Source organism: Trachypithecus francoisi, unplaced genomic scaffold (assembly GCF_009764315.1).
Source record: "Trachypithecus francoisi isolate TF-2019V2 unplaced genomic scaffold, Tfra_2.0 Lachesis_group7, whole genome shotgun sequence".
Lineage (NCBI taxonomy): Eukaryota > Metazoa > Chordata > Mammalia > Primates > Cercopithecidae > Trachypithecus > Trachypithecus francoisi.
In genome coordinates, this window is record NW_022681472.1 from 15,846,192 (window position 1) to 15,869,202 (window position 23,011).

Sequence of the window (23,011 nt, forward strand, 5' to 3'; positions counted from 1 at the left end):
TTCCTCCACCTGCACGCATCTGTCAAGGCCTGGGCAAGGCGCGTTGTGGTGTGGGACAGGCAGCTGAGAAGGAGAAAAGGAAAGCTTTAAAAAATATGTATAATATGTACATATATGTGCTTTTTTAACACCTTTAACTCTCAAGGCAGAATAAGTCACGTCTCATTACTTGACGGCTGGAGAATCCGTTTCGGGGTTAGGAAAGCATGAACGAGTTCTGTGCACTTTTGCCACGTGTGAACTGGGGTTATTTAATAGTAATGTAAAGTCGTTCAGTGCTCTGGTGTGTACTTACGTATGTCTGTTGGGGACGCTGATGTTTTGGATATGTCAAGTTCGGTGTCAACTGCTAATTTTCGGGTGAGCTCATGTCCATTTGAAGCAGAAAGAAATTCAGTTATTCTCACTTAAAATGACATCCTAGTATATTTCACAGAAAAGTAAACAAACTCTTCGTAGATATTTTTAATACTTGTGATTTGGCATTGCTTTGAATCTAATAATAAACATAAAGATTGTTTAGATGTTGCAGCTATTAATATACCAGAGTCTGATTTCAGTGGTTACTCTTGCACAACTTTGGAGCCTTTGCACAACTTTGGTGCCTTTGCACAACTTTGGTAATATAAGCAGCAGTTTGCAGTTGAACTAATGATGTGGCAGGCTCTATAAGTAACTAAATAAGCATGTTGGCCGGACGCGGTGGCTCACGCCTGTAATCCCGACACTTTTGGAGGCCGAGGTGGGGGATCACCAGAGGTGAGGTCAGGAGTTCGAGACCTGCTTGGCCAACATGGTGAAACCTCGTCTCTACTAAAAGTACAAAAGTTAGCCGGGCGTGATGGTGGGCGCCTGTAATACCAGCCACTTGGGAGGCTGAGGCAGGAGGATCACTTGAGCCCGGGAGGTGGAGGTTGCAGTGAGCCGAGATCATGCCACTGCACTCCAGGCTGGGTGACACAGAGACTCCGTCTCAAAAAGAAAAAAAAAAAAAGAGGCATGTTGATTGCTGCCTGAAAGAAAAACTTTCTGCTAGATAAATGAGTTTTCAGCAAGGTTTTCTGCTGTGTGTGTGTGTGTGTGTGTGTGTGTGTAAATTGGATTTATAAACTTTAAAAGAAAAATGCTGTGGTGTATTTGGAAGGAAGGAAGGGGAATTCTAAAGCCTTCTGGCAAAATTTGATTTAGGCTGTAAGAACAAGATTGGAGAGGAATGCCACATTGACTGTAATATGACTGGGTTTGAGAAATAGAAGCTGTGACTATGGCCTTTTGGCTATCTCATTAGTGGTGAAGATTCAAATCAGACTTTGCTGGTTGCCATTTTTCAGTTTTTTGAGACTCTACTGTGGGTAAATAAAGTATTGTGCAGGGAGTAGTGGGGCTACGAATCCTAACAGGTTAATGCTCTGTTGTCTTGGAATTTGCTCTTATCCAAAAGCAGTCCCCACGCAGTTCAAAAGGAAGACACTTCTTTCTTGTCATTGCTGCTGATACGACCTAGTTCAGGAACGGAATTCTTGACGCTATATTGTCTGCAGCAGTACTTCTCCTCACTCCAGTTCAGCCAGTGTAGTTTACTGTCAGTTTAGTCTTCCTGAAGCGTGAATGTCAAAAGGCTACTCCTGTTTGCTCACAATTTTTAGTTTGACCTTCAATGAACTCTGTATTTTAGCCCCTATCTACATTTCTAGCCTTCTTTCCCACTGTTCCCTACCTTGCTTCTGCCATTTGAGACCCCGTGGCTGATTTCGGTGTTTTTTTCCTGGGCCCTGCTACTCTCTATTCTTAGAGTGCTTTCTGGCACAATCTCTCCCTGTGGAAAATCCATCAGTCCTTCCAAGTCTTATCTGAGTTTTCCATAATGCCTTCACAGTCAACATATATTAAGCTCTTATTGTGTGAAGATTTTCACAGTATTCTGGCCGAAAGTGACTACTCCTTTTTTGAATTTATGTTTCTCACTCTGTGTCATTCTTCTGATATTGATCCCAGACTTTTTTGTTTTATAGATACTTATATAGGCATCTCTGTTATGTAGGCACCATTATAAACTTCTTGAAGGCAGAAAAGATGTTTTGTATGGCTGTGTTTCTTTCAGGAAGAGCCTAGTAAAAGGTAGGCCCTGTATATTTAATTAATAAGAGAGGAGCCAAACAAGCTGCTATATTCCTGTTTGTATATATTAATAGCTTAACAGAGATTTTTTGTTGTTGTTGTTTTTGCCCAGTTCTGCCACTTTCTTGCTTATTAATTTGGGCAAAATCCTTTACCATATTTTTTTAAGAGTGTACTCACAGTTGTAAGATACACTCAGTGTGGCCCTCCCCTAGAAAAGATGACTTTAAAATCAGTAATGTGAGATCCACCTTGATTTTTTAAAAAGTCAAGGTCAAAAACATGCATCTTAGAATGAAGGAAATCACCTAATTTTTCTGGTTCCCTGTTTCCCTAACCTATAACCTTCTCTCAGTATGTGAGATAAAATGAGGATAAATGTGAAAGTACTTTGACTTCTCAAGGGAAAGGAACAATGCACATTTTTCCTTTACAGAGTTCCCTCCTTAGTAGAAGAGGTTTTAAAAACTTACATGATCAAGATGATACTATTGAGCTGTTTTCTTACTGTAAGACTAAATGCAGTTAAGATGTAGCTTTAAATTTTTTCCTTGTTCCTGTCTTGTTTCTGAGTCATTTAGTAAAATGTGTCATTTAAATCTAGATGTAAAGTGGAAAGTGGTTTTTAATAAGCAGTTATTTATTTAATAAGCAGTTAATTATCAAGCATAGAAGGAGAGAAAAAATACAAACCTATAGTAATTTTTGCTCCTGAAATTCTAGCATCTGCCTACCATTATCATACCTTATCATACCTTATCACTAACCCTCCCTGCCGCTCAATGCTCAGCAGGGTAAACAAAGGCACAAATTTGGTTGCGTTCTTTCTGTTAATATCTGAAGCACCCTTTCTTGTTCTTCCCTATCAAAAAAAGTTATGTCAAAGATTTTTGTCACCTGGCCAACTCCTTTTTATCCGTTCTTTTGAGATTTTGACAAATCCTATCACTCTCTGTTAGTGACAAATCCTATCACTCCCTGTTGCATCTTGTGCTGGTCCCCTCCTCTGTTCCCTCATTCTGTTTCCCTTCTCTTCAGTCCCAGTCCCACTTACATTTTATTTTTTATTTATTTTTCAGTCTTATGTATATACACCACTTACATTTTATTTTATTTTACTTTATATTATTTATTTATCTATTGAGACATGATCTCTGTCGCCCAGACAGGAGTGCAGTGGCACTATTAAGGCTCACTCGCTACAGCTTCAGTCTCCTGGGCCCAAGCAATCCTCCCACCCTAAGTCTTCCAAGTAGCTGGGAACACAGGAACATGCCACCATGCCTGGCTAATTTTTAAATTCTTGTAGAGATGGGCTCTCACTGTGTTGCTCAGACTGGTCTCAAACTCCTGGGCTCAAGCCATCCTCCCACTTCAGCCTCCCAAAGTGCCAGATTACAAGCACGAGCCACTGCTGTCAGCCCCACTTGCATTTTAAATAATCTTTTTAGTTAGGAAGGTCTTTGGCTTTGTTTTAGATGCAAGGGTACACCATTGAGTGTCAGATTCATTTAATAGATAAGTGGATGGATCCCTGAGGGGAGGCGCTGGGTGATGTTTGAGCTGAAATTGGAATGATGAGTAGGCACCGCCAGAGTGGGCATGGGGGAATGTCTGGTATGTAGTTGAAAGTTGATTTCTGGCTCAGGAGAGAGTAATCTGGGATAGATTTGGGAGCTAATAACATAAAATGGAGTCTCTGTTACCTGAGAGTTCATTTTCTGAGCTTTTGAAATTACAGGGTTATGTAGGGAAGAAAAATTATCATGATATGAAAATAATTATTGATAAGTTATCACTTTAAAAAATTAATTTCTCAAGCTTACTTCTGATTCCCATCCTCCTGATTGGCTTAGGGGCTTGCTGATCATAATATAGTTTGAATTAGTTGCAAAGTGAAATTATGTATCATGCCAAAATTGCAAGCATTTGTTTCTTTTATCTTTTTTTTTTTTTTTTTGAGACAGAGTTTTGCTCTTGTCACACAGGCTGGAGTGCAGTGGTGTGATCTTGGTTCACTGCAATGTCCACCTCCTAGGTTCAAGTGATTCTCCTATCCAGTAGCTGGGATTACAGGCATCCGCCCCCACTCCCAGCTAATTTTTGTGTTTTTAGTAGAGATGGGATTTCGCCATGTTGGTCTGACTGGTCTCAAACTCCTTACTTCAGGTGATCCACTCACCTCAGCCTCCTTAAGTGCTGGGATTACAGGTGTGAGCCACCATGGCAAGGCAGCATTTGTTTCTTTGATGCAAGTGATTTGGAGCATTGGTTCACATGCCAAACCATTGACAAATGGGGATCTGACAAAATTGTCCTCCTGGAATGAAGTAGGTGTGATTGTTCATTGAATGCATTGACAGATGAAAGCGTGGATGTAATGGTGGGAAATACTAGTGTTCATGGGGCATGTGGGGAAAGTTATCAGCATAGTAGACTAACAAGGAATAATCAAAAAAGCAAGAGAGACCTGGGCAGTACAGTGTCATGGAATAGAGAGGGAGTGGTTACCAGTGTCATGTGCAGTAGAGGTTAGGGACTGTTGGTTGAAATGGTAGGAAGACATTAGTGCTTTGCCACAGTGTTTGATTCAGACATCAATGAGGGGGAGAACTAAGATGTATTTTCATTTATATTGTTAAAAAAAAAAAATGTGGCTTTTTATATGTGTAAATAGACAGAAAAAGTCCCAAGACTACACACTTAACTGTTACTTCTGGGGAGGAGAGTAGAATTATATGCTTATATTGATTACACTGGAAGAGTTGGTGTTGGTGAAATGGGGCTTTTTATATTGTAGGGTCCTCCTACTTTGTTTTTTAAAAAAATTTAAACAATATCACACATAGTATTGGTGCTTTTACCAAAGGAGTTATTGGGAAGTTACAAGTAGAACCATGCATGGGTTATTTTATTGAAGAGTAAATGTGAGTGCGTGTTTGTATTTTAAGATAGGAGAGACTTGAGGTTGAAAGTTAAATACAAGAGAAGGGGAGGGAAGGAGCAAAGTTCTAGAGGATTTGGGGGAAGGAATGGGATTAGATTCTCAGGAGCTCTAGAGAAAAACAGAAGGAAGACCTTCCTGTGGGAGACTCAAATTTGAGTTTCTTTAGATTCTTGTGAATCACTGAGGTGTTTGTTTAAAAAAAAAAAAAATTCAGCAACCCAACCCCTAGGGATTTTGATTGACTAAATTTGAGGTGGAGCTGAATGTTGCAAAACCTGTGGCCAGAAATACTAGTCATTTTATTTTATTATATAAGCAGATTTGTTAGAGTTATCTTCAAAAAACAAACTGGGAAGTTCAGAGGTAGAAAAATTCTATGAAAGCTTTTTTATTATAAGATATAGCATGCATATAAAAGAATATATGTAATATATATGCAGTTTAATAGTTTTAAAGAATAATGATAAACACACATGCAAAAGAACTCCACATTCTTGTTTTTTTTTTTTTCCTTGAGATCGAGTCTCTCTCTGTCGCCCAGGCTGGAGTACAGTGGCGCAGTCTCGGCTCCCTGCAACATCCGCCTCCCGGGTTCATGCCATTCTCCTGTCTCAGCCTCCCGAGTAGCTGGAACTACAGGCGCATGCCGCCACGCCCGTCTAATTTTTTGTATTTTTAGTAAAGATGGGCTTTCACCATGTTAGCCAGGATGGTCTTGATCTCCCGACCTCGTGATCTGCCCACCTCTGCCTCCCAAAGTGCTGGGATTACAGGTGTGAGCCACCACGCCCAGCCAAGGACTCTACATTCTTACATACATCTCTTTCTCAACCAGTTTTCCACTAGCCTGAATTTTGTATTAATCCTTCCCTGCTTTTCTTCATAGTTGTATGACTTACAGATTCCTAAACTATGTTATTTAGTCTTGCCCATTTTTAGATGTGCTTAGCTGTTTCATTTATCAAATGAGAGCTGAAACATCTTTTAGCATCATTTGCAATTTAAATGATATACTTTTGTTATCCTTAAATTTTTGCTTTATGTATGTTATTGGTGGTCCTTCAGGATTTTTGACTAGCTCTTTTCTGTCTGTTTTGTAACCCAGTTTATTTACTACTTCCTCCACCTAATATTTATGCTGTGCCTGAGACTTTATAGTGAATCATAGAGGCCATTGTCCCTGTTGTTCTCATTCCTTTTTACCTTTCTTAAACTCCTCTGGTGACTCTCCCTCCTTATCTTCTCCGTTGGTGTTCTGTCCTTTCTGTTCCATGCCATTCCTGTCCAGCGTGAAATTTTCTCTTTTATCACCCCAACTGCTCCCCTCCTTCATTTTAACTCTTCAGCTTTCCTCATCTTGCAGTAGCCAGCCAGTTTGATGTTTTATTTGAGCAAACCCTAATTTTGCCATCTCAGCTGTTTTTCCCTTTCCTTCTGGCCCAGCTGTGCTTACTTCATTTGTTATTCTCTGCTCATCCTCAGTCTGTGAGACTATGTCCTTTGGTACAAAAGATGCAGCCATACGCAGACCTCTCTTGTCTCCCTCCTAACTTTACATTTTCTCCAAGAAACTGTCCCATTTGGTTTCGTTAGCCTTGATTATTTGCAAGTTTTAAAGTACTCTAGTTTTAGCTGTTACTTGTGAGTAACAGATGCCTGGCAAAAAGGTTCTAGATTCTTTTCCTGTCATGCACAGATAGAAGCCCCCTTTTAATTTCTGCGGTGTTTCTCAGCTCAAACTATTAATATTTGGTTCTCATTCATGGAAATGCTGTTTTAGTCACTCTCTGGGGAGTCCCAGTCATCAGTATTTTTAAAAAATATTGTTTGTAGTGATGGTAGTACTGTAAAATTCCACTGCTGGTTTAGCCATGGGCCTTTTTTGCTTATTTTTCTAAAATTGATTCTTTTTCTGCTGTCAGATTTTCTGCTTTGGAGGATTTTATTTAATCCCTAAGGTGTAGCCAGACTGAATTCGTATGGAATTCTCCATCACATTAGCTTTTGGCACTGTGGTCTGTATAGCAGATTCTCATGAGTAATCCTCCACACTTTTTATAGTTCCTACACCATATCAAAAACTTACTATCTGTTCAACAGATATATGAGATTACTGTTTTACAGATGAAGAAACTGAGTTGTGCCATTTGGGGCAAATTATCTTAAAAGATGGTTGATATGGTTTGGCTCTGTGTCCCACTCAAATCTCATCACAAGTTTTAATTTCTTTTTTTTTTTTTTTTTTTTTGAGGCGGAGTCTCGCTCTGTCGCCCAGACTGGAGTGCAGTGGCGCAATCTCGGCTCACTGCAAGCTCCGCCTCCCAGGTTCACGCCATTCTCCTGCCTCAGCCTCCCAAGTAGCTGGGACTACAGGCGCCCGCCACCTCGCCCGGCTAGTTTTTTGTATTTTTAGTAGAGACGGGGTTTCACCATGTTAGCCAGGATGGTCTCGATCTCCTGACCTCGTGATCCGCTCGTCTCGGCCTCCCAAAGTGCTGGGATTACAGGCTTGAGCCACCGCGCCCGGCCACAAGTTTTAATTTCTGTAGTCCCCACGTGTCGAGGGAGGGATCCAGTGGGAGGACTGGATCATGGGGGTGGTTCCCCCATGCTGATCTGGTGATAGTGAGTGCTCTTGAGATCTGGTTATTTTATAAGTGTTTGTCAGTTCCTCATTCATACTCTGTTTTTCTCCTGCCGCCATGTAATATGTGCCTGCTTCCTCTTCTGCCATGATTATAAGGTTTCTGAGGCCTCCCCAGCCATGCAAAACTGTAAGTCAAGCCTCTTTCCTTTATAAATTACCAGTCTCGGGTAGTGTCTTTATAGCAGTGTGAAAACGAACAAATACAGTGGTAGAACAAAGATCTAGGGGTGTCTGACTCCACGGGTTGTTCTCTTGATTACAGGGTGGTCTGGCTCCATTCCCCTTTGCTCTTTCCTTCCCCATATCTTCTGAATTTTTACTTTTCATAGTCACAATGTAGCTTTAGGTTTCTCCCAGTTCTTACTTTAAAGTATTCTCATTTTCATGTATAGCTGAGAGTCACTGTGCTTTTAGCCACATCTAAGGGAGAAAATGAATATTGATAGCTGCATGCTGTAGCCAACTCCTTAAAGGAAGGATGGTGCCTGATACAGAGTTAGAGTTAGTGCTTCAGTAAATGATGAATGTGTGCTAGGTAGGTTCTGCTGGGTGGGCTGCATGCATTGACCAATTTATTCCTCCTTGTTTCAAAACAGGATTTAAGGGCACTTATATAACTTTTTTTAGTTTTTTAATGTAAATGAGAGAGTAAGGATATATATGTATATATATGTGTATGTATATGTGTGTGTGTGTGTGTGTATATATGTTAGTTTTCTATTGCTAGCATAACAAGCTACCAGAAACTTAGCAACTGAAATAACATGAATTTATCTTATCATATAGTTCAGAAGTCTAACATGTCTCACTGGGCTGAAATCCAGGTTTCAACAGGACTGGGTTCCCTTCTAGAGAGTCTTGGCTCATTCAGGTTGTTGGCAGAATACACTTCCACGAAACTGTAGGGCTGAGACCCCATTTCCTTCCTGGCTATCATCTAAGAGCTTTTCCCAGCTTATAGAGTCCACTCACCTACCCACATCCTTTGGCCCATGGCCCCCTTCCTCCATCTTCACAACCAACAACAGTGGGTCACGTCCTTCTTGTGTCTCATCTTTCTGCTTGTTGTTGGGCCATCCCATGTCTCTCTGTTGTAGGAAAGGTTCTTCACTTCTAAGGACGCGTGTGATTAGATTGGGCTTACCTGGATAATCCATGCTAATCTCCCCATCTCAAGGTCTAATCTTAATCAAATCTGCAAAGTTCCCTTGCCATGTAGGGTAAAATATTCACAGGTTCTGGGGATTAGGATGTTAATATCTTTTGGAAGGCATTATTCTGCCTACCATAAAGGGCTGCATTAATCCATTCTCACACTGCTACAAAGAAGTATCTGAGGCTGGGCATGATGGTTCACACGTGTAATCCTAGCACTTTGGAGGCCAAGGCAGGTGGATTGCCTGCGCTCAGGAGTTCAAGACCAGCCTGGGCAACACGGTGAAACCCCGTCTCTACTAAAATACAAAAAATTAGCCGGGCGTGATGGCATGTGCCTGTAATCCCAGCTACTCAGGAGGCTGAGACAAGAGCATTGCTTGAACCTGGGAGGCAGAGGTTGCAGTGAGCTGAGATGGCACCATTGCACTCCAGCCTGGGCAACAGTGCGAGACTCCGTCTCAAAAAAAAAAAGAACTACGTGAGACCGGGGAATTTATGAAGAAAAAGAGGTTTAATTAACACACAGTTCCATAGGCTGTACAGGAAGCATGACTGGGAGGCCTCAGGAAACTTACAATCATGGGAGAAGGTGAAGGGCAAGCAAGCACATCTTGCCATGTCAGACCAGGAAAGGGAGAGTGAAGGGGGAAGTGCTACCCACTTTTAAGCAACCAGCTCTCGTGAGAACTCACTGTCACTGAGAACAACAAGGAGGGGAAATCCACCTCTGTGACCCATTCAGCTCCCACCAGGCCCCTCCACCAATGTTGGAAATTACAATTTGATGTGAGATTTGGGTAGGGACACAGAGCCAGACAATTTCAAGGGCTAAGGAACAAATGGTAGAAACAGTAAAGTAAGATCAGAAAGGACGTGTATTCGTCCATTTTCATACTGCTATAAAGATATGGCTCGAGACTAGATAATTTATAAACAGAAGAGGTTTAATTGACTCACAGTTTGGATAGCTGGAGAGGCCTCAGAAAAATTGCAGTCATGGCAGAAGGCAAAGGGGAAGCAGGTACCTTCTTCACAAGACTGCAGGAGAGAGAACAGTGGAGGAAGGGCCATGCCTTATCAAACAATCAGATTGGCCACTCCCCCAGCACATGGGGATTACAATTCCAGATGAAATTTTCATGGGGACACAAAGCCAAACTGTATCAGGACATTTATACTCAGAATCTGTGATATGAGGTTGTGTAGACTTCTTTGAAGTGGACACTGAATTTAGCACTAACCAGTGCAGAAAGACAATCCTGCTAATTTATCCTGATCTTAGTATCCATTTTTTTTTTGAAGTACGTTCATGTATATACTTAGTAACTGCTGACATTGTGAGTCTTGAAAGAAGCTTTGCTTCTGATTCCTCTTCAAAATAATACAGTATCGTGAGTATAAATATACAACTGGTTTTATAGGGCATTTTCTCTAGAGGCATAACTCATTGAATCTCTGAGGAAGACACCATTTTATAGGTAAGGAAAGGGACACATGTTACCACATACAGTCTTCTTGTATACAGCTAGTAACTGACCAATCTGGAACTTGAACCCAGGTTTTTCTGACTCCAAAGTTCATGCTCTCTTCCCCATATTACAGTTCCTGATTCTCATAAATTTCACATCAGACCTCTTCTGTTGGCTTTCTGTTTGAGCGATTGAGTTGCTGTGGGAGTACATAGCCTTTAATTCCCTTAAATAGGTAGGACCTCCATTCATGCATAATAGTGCAGAACTATCCTATATAAAAGTAGGATAAAGTACTTTCTCTGCTATTTACCAGCCATGTGACTGTGGGCAACCCATTTGATCTTTCTGAGCCTTGGTGTCTTTATCTATAAAATGAGAATGAATAAATGATATCATACATGTAACAGCAACTAGAATAAAAAATGGTTATATCTTTATTTTTTATCCTGCTGCTTTCAATGTTTCTATAATTTCCCCATATGTATTTGAAAAATTCACCCAAATCTGACCAGTACTGTATAGTGTCTAAGTAATGCTAATAATAGCAAAAACAATTTTTTTTGCCCTCTGTGTTCTAATATGTTGATCCTCCCACTGCCACCCATTTAGCTTGCTTGTTTTTGGGCAGCTGATACTTGAAGGAGCATGTTATCCTTGTCTCTAATTGTTTTTTTTCCTAGCCTGTGTTGGTGTTTTTATTTGTTTGCATCAAATTGTTTTATGGCAAGTTTTTTACGTTATCAAGACTGTTTATCAAGATTCCTTTTATTTCAGATGTCTATATTTTTGGCAGTTTTGCTTAATTTAGAGTGAATGGCCATCCAAGTCCACCTTATGATTTATCTTGTTTAAGAGATGAGGTTTCACTATGTTGCCTAGGCTGGTCTGTCAAACTCCTGGCCTCAAGTGATCCTCCTGCCTCAGCCCTGCAAAGTACTGGGATTACAGGTGTGAATTACTGTGCCTGGCTCCTGGTAATGATTTAAAAGACTGGGTAGGATTTTGTTCTGTGAAGGAACAGAAACACACTGCAAATAGCTCAAGAAAAGAGATTTATGATAAGAATTTAAAGAGGACTTACAGGAATCCAAGTGAAATAGTGTAACAGATCTTGAGCAGTTGGCTACTCCGAAGTTTTTGTTTTCTTGTCATGGCTTCTCTCTTGACCCAGTAAGCATGTTTCTTTTTTTTTTTTCTTTTGTATTTTTCTTCTTTTCTTTAAAGAATCTTTTCATTATTGATTTCTGACTTTATTAAACTGAGAGACTGTAGACTATATGTACTGATTCTTCAGTGTGTGAGACTAATTTTGTAGCCGAGTACTTGATTGGTTTTTGTACATGTTCCGTATGTGCTTGAAAAGTATATTCTTGTGTATGTAGTGAGTTCAGGTTTTCATACATGTCTGTTAGATCAGACTTGATATTAGCATGGATCATATCTTCTATATAGTTTTTTGTCTACTTCTTTTTGACCTTTGGGGAGAGATGTTAAAACCTCATATTATGACAATGGATTTTTCTTGTTCTTCTGTCAGATTATTTCTCCCCTCCCTGCATGAATTTGGGGGCTAATTTGCAAGGTATTTATGACCCATACATCGTACTGAGGAGTTATTCCTTTGTCAGTAGATTTCCCTTCACTTGTTTCTTAGTATGATTTTTTTGAATTCAGGTATTTGATATTAATTTTGCATACTTGGTTCATATTTGCTTTGTTTAGGAAGTAAACGTTACACTTGACTCTGAAACTTTTTTGCTTATTACTTTGGGGGTTTATCTGTATTAATACATTTCATTCTGTTTTATTGATATTAATTGCTTGATTATGTTCTGTTGTTTGACTGTACTGCAGTTTTCTCCATTCTTTTTTTTTTTTTTTTGAGACGGAGTCTCGCTCTGTCACCCAGGCTGGAGTGCAATACCACTATCATGGCTCACTGCAGCTTCTGCCTCCTGGGCTCGAGGGATCCTCCCATCTTAGCCTCCCAAGTAGCTGAGATCACAGGCACATGCCACCACGCCTGGTTAATTTTTTTTTTTTTGGGGGGAGAGTCTCGCTCTGTCACCCAGGCTGGAATGCAGTAGCACAGTCTTGGCTCACTGCGACCTCTGCCTCCTGGGTTCAAGCCATTCTGCCTCAGCCTCTCAAGTAGCTGAGATTACAGGCACACACCAACACACCTGGCTACTTTTTGTATTTTAGTAGAGACAGGGTTTCACCATGTTGGCCAGGCTGGTCTCAAACTCCTGACCTCACGTGATCTGCCTGCCTCAACCTCCCAAAGTGCTGGGATTACTAATGTGAGCCACTGTGCCTGGCTGCACCTGGCTGATTTTTAAATTTTCTGCAGAAATGGGTCTTGCCATGTTTCCCAGGCTGGTATCCAACTCCTGGGCTCAAGTGATCCTCCTACCTCAGCCTTCCGAAGTGTTGGAATTACGGTATGAACCATCATGCCCAGCCCTTTATCACCTTTTTTTAAAAAAAGGCCTGTTTTTTTATTGTAGCCCATTTCTATATTTTAAAAATTTCAATCTGAGAGTCTGTATTTTAACAGGAGAATTTAATGTTTTCATATGTATTGAAATCACTGATGGATTTGGGTTTATTTCTGCTATCGAGTACCACCCTGGTTCAGTCATATAGACAAAGATCAGGGTGTAGATCACAGGCATGCCCACTTGCCATGGGCTTTTGAGTTTAGACGGGCACATGTCCTGCACAGGAAACAATATGGTAGATTTTTCCAAGCATGAATAGGTCACCTATTCCTTGTAGGCCAGTAGAGAGGTTACTGAAGAGAAGATACCTGCCACTTACTAGTGCGCATGAACAATTAATTTAAATTCTGAAATTTTGTTTCTAAAACAGGTATAGTATCTGTCTAGTGCACCCTATAGAGTTATTCACCAAGGCTCAGGGTTTGGTTTTGGTTTTTCCCCTAGCTTTACAGCTGTCTTTAAAATTTAAGTGTTAGTCATCTGTTTCCTTCATTTATTTACAGTTGATATATCAGTGTCAGTGGTGTATTCATGCTTGCTCTGCTGCCCCTGCATTATTAAAATTGATGGATGACCCTTTTGCATTTGTCTTTCTTTAGAAATAACTACTATGCAGGCCTCTCTGGTTATTTTAGCTTAGACACCACTCTTGAAAATTTTCCAAGAGCCTGGTATTTGTAATTAGCATATCTTGATCAATGTGGTGTCTGTACTGTTTACTTGTGACTTCAGTAAAGTTCATACCCCTTCAGTTTTAGTTTTCTCATTTGGAAAAACCAACAGCAATGCCTGGATTATCTACCTCACAGGATTTTTGTGAGCTTAAAGTAAATAATATGTGAAGGTGCCTTGTAAGCTACAAAGTGCTTTATTAGTAGTAATACCTTAGAGATAATGTTTCCTATCTGTTGAGCATTCTAAAATTTAGTGGAGTTAGTCTTGCCTATAGAAAAAAAGCTGTTCACTCTGCTGAGCATGTGTTAACCACAAAATGGCTCTCCTTGATTCTGTTGTCCTCCTTGACTCAATAAAAGAAAAAGTACTTTTCTATCTCAGGTATCCTCACGATCCACTTGAGATTGAGAAGAATATCAAGGAGATACTATTTTTCACTAGTCTTCAAGGAAGAGATGGGAAAGCCAGTAGTTGTTTTCTACCTTGATTTTTTTTTTTATTCTTTAGACAGATTTTCGCTCTTGTTGCCCAGGCTGTAGTACAATGGCGTGATCTTGGTTCACTGCAAACTCCGCCTCCTGGGTTCAAGTGATTCTCCTGCCACACCCTCCCGAGTAGCTGGGATTACAGGTGCCAGCTGCCATGCCCAACTAATTTTTTTGTATTTTTAGTAGAGACAAGGTTTCACCATGTTGGTCAAGCCGGCCTTGAACTCCTGACCTGAGGTGAACCACCCGCCTTGGCCTCCTAAAGTGCTGTAATTACAGGCATGAGCCACCGTGCCCGGCCTACATTGATTTCTTCTACACTCACTCTTGGTACTTATGGTACCACTTGAATGATTTCAGTCAATTTTGAACCCCTTTGGAAAGAGGTGGTTTTGTAGCTCTATAGAAGTCTTTGATATAAATAAATCTGTTAGTGGTTGTCTTCTTTCTTTGGATAAAGTATTATTAGTTCAGTTTTAACTATGTCAGAGGGCAAAGTAAAAGTGTATGTGTCCCAGATTACTTATGCTCAAGGCTTTACTTGACACAAAAACTAATAAATAGCTAAAAAGTTATAAATTAAAGCAATAATAATGTATACCTGATGAATTGAGTCACCAGTCCTCTGTGTAAAGGTATTTGTTATACTTGCTCAGGATAAACTTGGGTGTGAGGTGAAGAAATTCTACTGGATTCATAGCTACATGGATTTTTTTTTTTTCTTCCCGAGGCGGAATCTTGCTCTGTTGCCCAGGCTGAAGTGCGGTGGCACAGTCTCAGCTCACTGCAACCTCCGTCTCCCGGGCTCAAGCGATCCTCCCACCTTGGCCTCCTGAGTAGCTGGGACTACAAGTGCATGCCAGCACAGCCGGCTATTTTTGTATTTTTTGTAGAGACAAGGTCTCATTATGTTGCCTAGGCTGGTCTCAAATTCCCGGGCTCAAGCAGTCTGTCCGCCTTGGCCTCCCCAAGTGCTGGGATTGCATACATGAGCCACCGCACACAGCCTGCTACAGGGATTTTCATCTGGTTTAAGAACTGTGTCCATAAAGGACTGCCATGTAGGCAAGCTGGAAGGAGCATGCTACTACGTGCAATCCTGAATTTTTTACTTCTGATGTTAGCAACAACTTGGACGCAGTTCAATTTGGTTGAAAGAGCTAATATATAATTTGGATTTTAACTGACAGAATCCAAAGGGACCTTGGTAGGCAGAATGATTGTCCAAATTTTAGCAAAATTGAATTAAATAAAAATGAAGTTAAAACCCAGTATTTGCTTGTGAAATAACCATACAAATACAAAATGGAGGTCAGCTGGTTCGATATCCACACATGTCTAAAAACTTAGTTTTACATTACTTGATTCATATGAGTCAGATAAGTAATAAAGTGAACCAAAGAATAAATGTGATGCTAGATTAGTAAAAGTATAGTGTACAGATAAGGCAGGTTCTACCCTGTCAGGCCTCAACTGCAATTCAGTTCTGAAAATCTTGTTTTAAAGAAATATCTGCAAGCAGGAGTTCATGCTCAGGAGACCAGTAACACTGGTATGAAGGCTATAACATTCATGACATTTTAGGAATTGTTGAGTATCTGAACCATTTTAACCTTAAAAAGAAGACTTAAAGGAGAATATAATAATGACTTTCAGATACTCAGGTGACTGACATATAAAAGAGGGACTCATACCAGGACCATGAGTAGAAGACATACAGTTGGACTCTTCATAAAATGGAAAGAGCTTGTTCACTGGTAAGTTAACTTGTGCTGGAGTGGGAGTTTGATTGACACATATGAAGGCTTGGAAGGTGGAGTTTATGCAAAGGATAGAGATTCGCAGTTGATTTTTTTTCTTCTTCCTCTTAAAGAAATGTAAGATACTGTTGTGGGCCAGGCGTGGTGGCTCACATCTGTAATTCCAGCATTTTGGGTGGCCAAGGCGGGTGGATTGGTTGAGATCAGGAGTTCAAGACCAGCCTGACCAACATGGCAAAACCCCATCTCTACTAAAATATAAAAATTAGCTGGGCGTGGTGATGGGTGCCTAATCCCAGCTACTCGGGAGACTGAGGCAGGAGAATCACTTGAAGGCGGAAGTTGCAGTGAACTGGGATCGCACCACTACACTCCAGCCTGGGCGACAGAGCAAGACTTCTGTCTCAAAAACAAAACACAACAACAACAACAACAACAACAAAAAGATACTATTGGGGGCCCAAAATGGTGGCCAGCCGGTACTGGCCTTTTCTTAAGCTCTGTGAGACCAAACGGGGCCGGGACTTTGGCGCTTACCCGCAACAGCTGGTAGCACAGGCCTTTCGGGAGGGAGAGAATACCCAGGTTGCAGAGCCTGAGCCTGTGATCAGATGTACCAGAGCTTAGCGCGACTCCATATAAACTACTACAAACCCAAGTACCCTCGCCCCAGAGACACCAGCTTCAGTGACCTGTTGTTGGAAGAGTACAAGGTGATCCTGTCCACAGACACCTTGGAAGAGCTTAAGGAAATAGATAAAAGCATGTGGAAGAAACTGCAGGAGAAGTTTTCCTCCAAGGGTCTGGAGGAGGATCATAAGGCCTGAACTCAGGCCTTACCTCGCCCACATACCTAGGTGTGGAGTCTTGTACATTGCCATCGTCAATAAAACTGCCCCAGTTTCCCGCGGGGAAAAAAAAAAAAAAAATAGATACTATTGTGGGCAGTCCCTGTGCTGGAGTTCAAAAAATGAAGACTGTCCCACCCTACAGGGAAGATCAGTTTGCCACAATAACTACAAGAAAATGTAATAAAAATACGTACGAAGTACTAAAGGTATGTGGACAGGCTTAGATTTCAGATTGTCAGTAAACCTTTATTGAGCACCCGCTTACTGTATGCTGGTACTATGTTGTGACATTCATATGTGTTCTCACAGTAATCTTAGTAGGTAACTATTAACCCCTTTTTCCAAATGAAAAATCAATAACCAGATGTGGTGGAATGTGCCTGTAGTCCTAGCTACGTGGAAGGCTGAGATAGGAGGATTGCTTGAGGCTAGGAGTTCAGGGCTGCAATGTACCATGATCACGCCTATGAGTAGCCACTGCCCTCCAGCCTGGGCAGTGTAGTAAAATTCTGTCTCTTTAAAATAAATCACACATGAAAAATCAGGTGATAGGTACAGACTTGGTATAACTTGTTTAAATAATTGTCCACCTAATCAGTAGAATCAGTTTGTACTTTTGCACATCTTTATATTACATGAGAAATACTGGGCTGGCTCCTCATACTTATTTTGCCAAGAAGGTTTAATGACTTTATACCAGGAGTGATGTACAAAATGTGGCAATAAAGGGTTTTCATCAGGACTGGGGGAAAGGGATATGATGATTAACACTAAGGAATCTTGGGACTATACTGTGAAGACCATTGTGTGTCATAGTTTAAGGGATTGCTTAACCCTCTGGATATCTGCATTAAGGAACGTTATTCCCTTCCCCATTCTCTCTTTTTTTTTTTTTTTAATTATACTTTAAGTTCTAGGGTACATGTGCATAACGTTTATATCGTGTATAACTCCCCAATGCAATCCCTCCCTCCTCCCCATGATAGGCCCCAGTGTGTGATGTTCCCCTTCCCGAGTCCAAGTGATCTCATTGTTCAGTTCCCACCTATGAGTGAGAACATGCGGTGTTTGGTTTTCTCTTCTTGTGATAGTTTGCTAAGAATGATGGTTTCCAGCTGCATCCATGTCCCTACAAAGGACGCAAACTCATCCTTTTTGATGGCTGCATAGTATTCCATTGTGTATATGTGCCACATTTTCTTAATCCAGTCTGTCACAGATGGACATTTGGGTTGATTCCAAGTCTTTGCTATTGTGAATAGTGCCGCAATAAACATACGTGTGCATATGTCTTTGTAGTAGAGTAATTTATAATCCTTTGGGTATATACCCAGTAGTGGGATGGCTGGGTCATATGGTACATCTAGTTCTAGATCCTTGAGGAATTGCCATACTGTTTTCCATAATGGTTGAACTAGTTTACAATCCCACCAACAGTGTAAAAGTGTTCCTATTTCTCCACATCCTCTCCAACACCTGTTGTTTCCTGACTTCTTAATGATTGCCATTCTAACTGGTGTGAGATGGTATCTCATTGTGGTTTTGATTTGCATTTCTCTGATGGCGAGTGATGATGAGCATTTTTTCATGTGTCTGTTGGCTGTATGGATGTCTTCTTTTGAGACATATCTGTTCATATCCTTTCCCCACTTTTCGATGGGGTTGTTTGTTTTTTTCTTGTATATTTGTTTGAGTTCTCTGTAGATTCTGGATATTAGCCCTTTGTCAGATGAGTAGGTTGCAAAAATTTTCTCCCATTCTGTAGGTTGCCTGTTCACTCTAATGGTAGTTTCTTTAGCTGTGCAAAAGCTCTTTAGTTTAATTAGATCCCATTTGTCAATTTTGGCTTTTGCTGCCGTTGCTTTTGGTGTTTTAGACATGAAGTCCTTGCCCATGCCTATGTCCTGAATGGTACTACCTAGATTTTCTTCTAGGGTTTTTATGGTATTAGGTCTAACATTTAAGTCTCTAATCCATCTTGAATTAATTTTCGTATAAGAGGTAAGGAAAGGATCCAGTTTCAGCTTTCTACTTATGGCTAGCCAATTTTCCCAGCACCATTTATTAAATAGGGAATCCTTTCCCCATTTCTTGTTTCTCTCAGGTTTGTCAAAGATCAGATGGCTGTAGATGTGTGGTATTATTTCTGAGGACTCTGTTCTGTTCCATTGGTCTATATCTCTGTTTTGGTACCAATACCATGCTGTTTTGGTTACTGTAGCCTTGTAGTATAGTTTGAAGTCAGGAAGCGTGACGCCTCCAGCTTTGTCCTTTTGACTTAGGATTGTCTTGGCAATGCGGGCTCTTTTTTGGTTCCATATGAACTTTAAAGCCGTTTTTTCCAATTCTGTGAAGAAAGTCATTGGTAGCTTGATGGGGATGGCATTGAATCTATAAATCACCTTGGGCAGTATGGCCATTTTCACGATATTGATTCTTCCTATCCATGAGCATGGTATGTTCTTCCATTTGTTTGTGTCCTCTTTGATTTCACTGAGCAGTGGTTTGTAGTTCTCCTTGAAGAGGTCCTTTACATCCCTTGTAAGCTGGATTCCTAGGTATTTTATTCTCTTTGAAGCAATTGTGAATGGAAGTTCATTCCTGATTTGGCTCTCTGCTTGTCTGTTACTGGTGTATAAGAATGCTTGTGATTTTTGCACATTAATTTTGTATCCTGAGACTTTGCTGAAGTTGCTTATCAGCTTAAGGAGATTTTGGGCTGAGACAATGGGGTTTTCTAAATATACTATCATGTCATCTGCAAACAGGGACAATTTGACTTCTTCTTTTCCTAACTGGATACCCTTGATTTCTTTCTCTTGCCTGATTGCCCTAGCCAGAACTTCCAACACTGTGTTGAATAGGAGTGGTGAGAGAGGGCATCCCTGTCTTGTGCCAGTTTTCAAAGGGAATTTTTCCAGTTTTTGCCCATTCAGTATGATATTAGCTGTGGGTTTGTCATAAATAGCTCTTATTATTTTGAGGTACGTTCCATCAATACCGAATTTATTGAGCGTTTTTAGCATAAAGGGCTGTTGAATTTTGTCAAAAGCCTTTTCTGCATCTATTGAGATAATCATGTGGTTCTTGTCTTTGGTTCTGTTTATATGCTGGATTACGTTTATTGATTTGCGAATGTTGAACCAGCCTTGCATCCCAGGGATGAAGCCCACTTGATCATGGTGGATAAGCTTTTTGATGTGCTGCTGAATCCGGTTTGCCAGTATTTTATTGAGAATTTTTGCATCGATGTTCATCAGGGATATTGGTCTCCACCCCAAATCAACAGAATATACATTCTTCTCAGCACCACATCGCACTTATTCCAAAATTGACCACATAATTGGAAGTAAAGCACTCCTCAGCAAATGTACAAGAACAGAAATTATAACAAACTGTCTCTCAGACCACAGTGCAATCAAACTAGAACTCAGGACTAAGAAACTCAATCAAAACCGCTCAACTACATGGAAACTGAACAACCTGCTCCTGAATGACTACTGGGTACATAACGAAATGAAAGCAGAAATAAAGATGTTCTTTGAAACCAATGAGAACAAAGATACAACATACCAGAATCTCTGGGACACATTTAAAGCAGTGTGTAGAGGGAAATTTATAGCACTAAATGCCCACAAGAGAAAGCAGGAAAGATCTAAAATTGACACTCTAACATCACAATTAAAAGAACTAGAGAGGCAAGAGCAAACACATTCAAAAGCTAGCAGAAGGCAAGAAATAACTAAGATCAGAGCAGAACTGAAGGAGATAGAGACACAAAAAACCCTCCAAAAAATCAATGAATCCAGGACTTGGTTTTTTGAAAAGATCAACAAAATTGACAGACCGCTAGCAAGACTAATAAAGAGGAAAAGAGAGAGGAATCAAATAGACGCCATAAAAAATGATAAAGGGGATATCACCACCGACCCCACGGAAATACAAACTACCATCAGAGAATACTATAAACACCTCTACGCAAATCAACTAGAAACTCTAGAAGAAATGGATAATTTCCTGGACACTTACACTCTTCCAAGACTAAACCAGGAAGAAGTTGAATCCCTGAATAGACCAATAGCAGGCTCTGAAATTGAGGCAATTATTAATAGCCTACCAACCGAAAAAAGTCCAGGACCAGATGGATTCACAGCTGAATTCTACCAGAGGTACAAGGAGGAGCTGGTACCATTCCTTCTGAAACTATTCCAATCAATAGAAAAAGAGGGAATCCTCCCTAACTCATTTTATGAGGCCAACATCATCCTGATACCAAAGCCTGGCAGAGACACAACAAAAAAAGAGAATTTTAGACCCTTCCCCATTCTCTAACTGGGGCAAATTTCTACCCTCAACTCAGATATTTGTACAGTAATAAGCCTCATTCACCATTTAATCTTTTTTTTTGTTTTTTTTTCTCTTGCTTGGCCTTTCCCCCCATTCTTTCTGGCTTAAAGTTTCATTTCTTGAAGAATTTGTAGGAGAAGTAGAAAAATCATATTGGACTTAAGTGTGACTATGTGAATTTTCAGCCTTAGCCATGAATAAGTCTTATTAAAAAGTACTACTTAGTAGTATTCTTCAGAGATTTTTAGACACAGGGAGGAGAAATAAATCAAAATTTTCTATTTCACAGTGCATTATTTTACTTGCAGGCTTTCTTGTAATTTTCTTACCAGATCAACATTTAAAGTAGCTATATTTGGTCACACTAGAAGTTTTGCTGGTTATTTAAATGCAGTGACACTATGGAGGTAGTTGGATGAAGTCAATAAAAGTACTGCTTATACTTACCTGGCAGGGGAGATACCATGATCACGAAGGTGGTTTTCCCAGGCCGAGGCTTATCCATTGCACTCTGGATGTGCTGACCCCTGCGATTTCCCCAAATGTGGGAAAGAAAAAAAATAAAATAAAATAAAAGTACTGCTTATATAGTGTTGATGAAAGTTCCTCTTCACACTTTACATATGTAAGCAAGCATAGTAAACATCCTTCCACAAATTTTCTGTACCTCTGTAAGCCTGTGTATGTGTACATGTGTCCCAATTCTACCAGTAAGATTATACAATCACTACTGTTCTACAGTTTTATTTTTTTCATTTGAGGGTAAATCTTGAGTGTCTTTCTGTATCACCACATGTAAATCTCTCTCATTTTTTAAAAACTCTAGATGGACAAACCACAATTTATCAGCTTCTGATTTCTGTTAGTTGAGGTCTGTGGTAGCAAATAACAGAAACCAATTCTGGTTAATGTAAACAGAAGATTTTATTGGAAAGATTGGATGGTTCACAGACGGGAAAGCAATAAAATCAAATTTGAAGATGGACAAAATGAAGAAAGGCAAGGCACAGCAAAATTGCTGTTGTCAGTACGGCCTGCTTGAGAAGATGCTGGATGCATACCACTGGCCTCCACTGCTCTCATCTCCACTGTAGCCACCATGTATTGTCTGTTGATGGTCCTTGATATTGCAGCACTTTTTCAAGATTCTAAGTTCTAGATAGGAGTATCTGATTGGCTCAGTCTAGGACACATATCTCCCTGCCCTAGCTGCTAGGGATCTCAAAGAAGAGTGCTCTGATGCTAGGTAGCGAGAAACAGCAAATGTCCACCTACACCTGCTTTGATGAATATCGTTATAGACAGTGTTGCTGTTAGCCTTCTTGTGCATTTGTGCAAGAAGTAAAATTTCTGGGTCACTGGTAGTTACATTTTGCATTTTGATAGGTACTGCCAAATTACCTTCCATTAAAAGTATGAATTTAGAAAGAATATTTAATTTTGACTTTGGTATATATTTCAGGTACTTACAATTCAACAGCCTAACCAACATTAATTGTGTATATTAGGTCACATAGGTGACCTAATTGGAACAGTATTATTTAGGATAAAGTCAGCATAGTGGAAATAGTGTTCTTTTAATAACATTTCTCTTTATTAAATTTCTGCAGTGTCAGAATCATTTCACTTATAGAATGTTCCTTTCATCTCTAGTATTGCTAGCTGGAAAGTGAGATAACTTTCTTTTTAGTTAGCAAATGTATTGATTGCAAATAGCAGCATGTATCTGGGAAAGAACAAATTCAGGAGGTTGAGTGGACCAGTGGGAAAAGAAACTATGACTTAGAATAAAAAAACTTGATTTTGAGTTTCTGCCTCTTATTATTTATGTTAAATTGCCAACAAATGATTCAATCAAATTTTTTCTTTGATCTCTGTCCTTGTAAATATCTCTGTCCTCGTAAATATCAATTAAAAGAGAATAAAAGTATTCCAGATTCTTCCCAGTTTATCTATTTTACCGTCAGTACTAGCAAAAATGTGGATGAGATCTTTTGTTGTATATGAGTTGGATTAGACACTACACAGTAATTTCTAGGTTTGT

At 40.1% G+C, this 23,011-nt stretch overlaps 1 protein-coding gene and 2 pseudogenes across 3 annotated transcripts in view; all 3 read left to right on the forward strand.

Annotated features, from left to right (window-relative positions):
- The window catches only part of RAB2A (RAB2A, member RAS oncogene family), a 107,488-nt gene that overhangs the window by 977 nt on the left and 83,500 nt on the right, over positions 1-23,011 (forward strand). The gene's annotated exons all lie outside the window — the stretch shown is intronic.
- Positions 16,145-16,698, forward strand: LOC117079409 (annotated as a pseudogene). The gene has a single exon (XR_004435420.1). The product of XR_004435420.1 is annotated as a ubiquinol-cytochrome-c reductase complex assembly factor 2-like (transcript).
- Positions 21,407-21,581, forward strand: LOC117079725 (annotated as a pseudogene).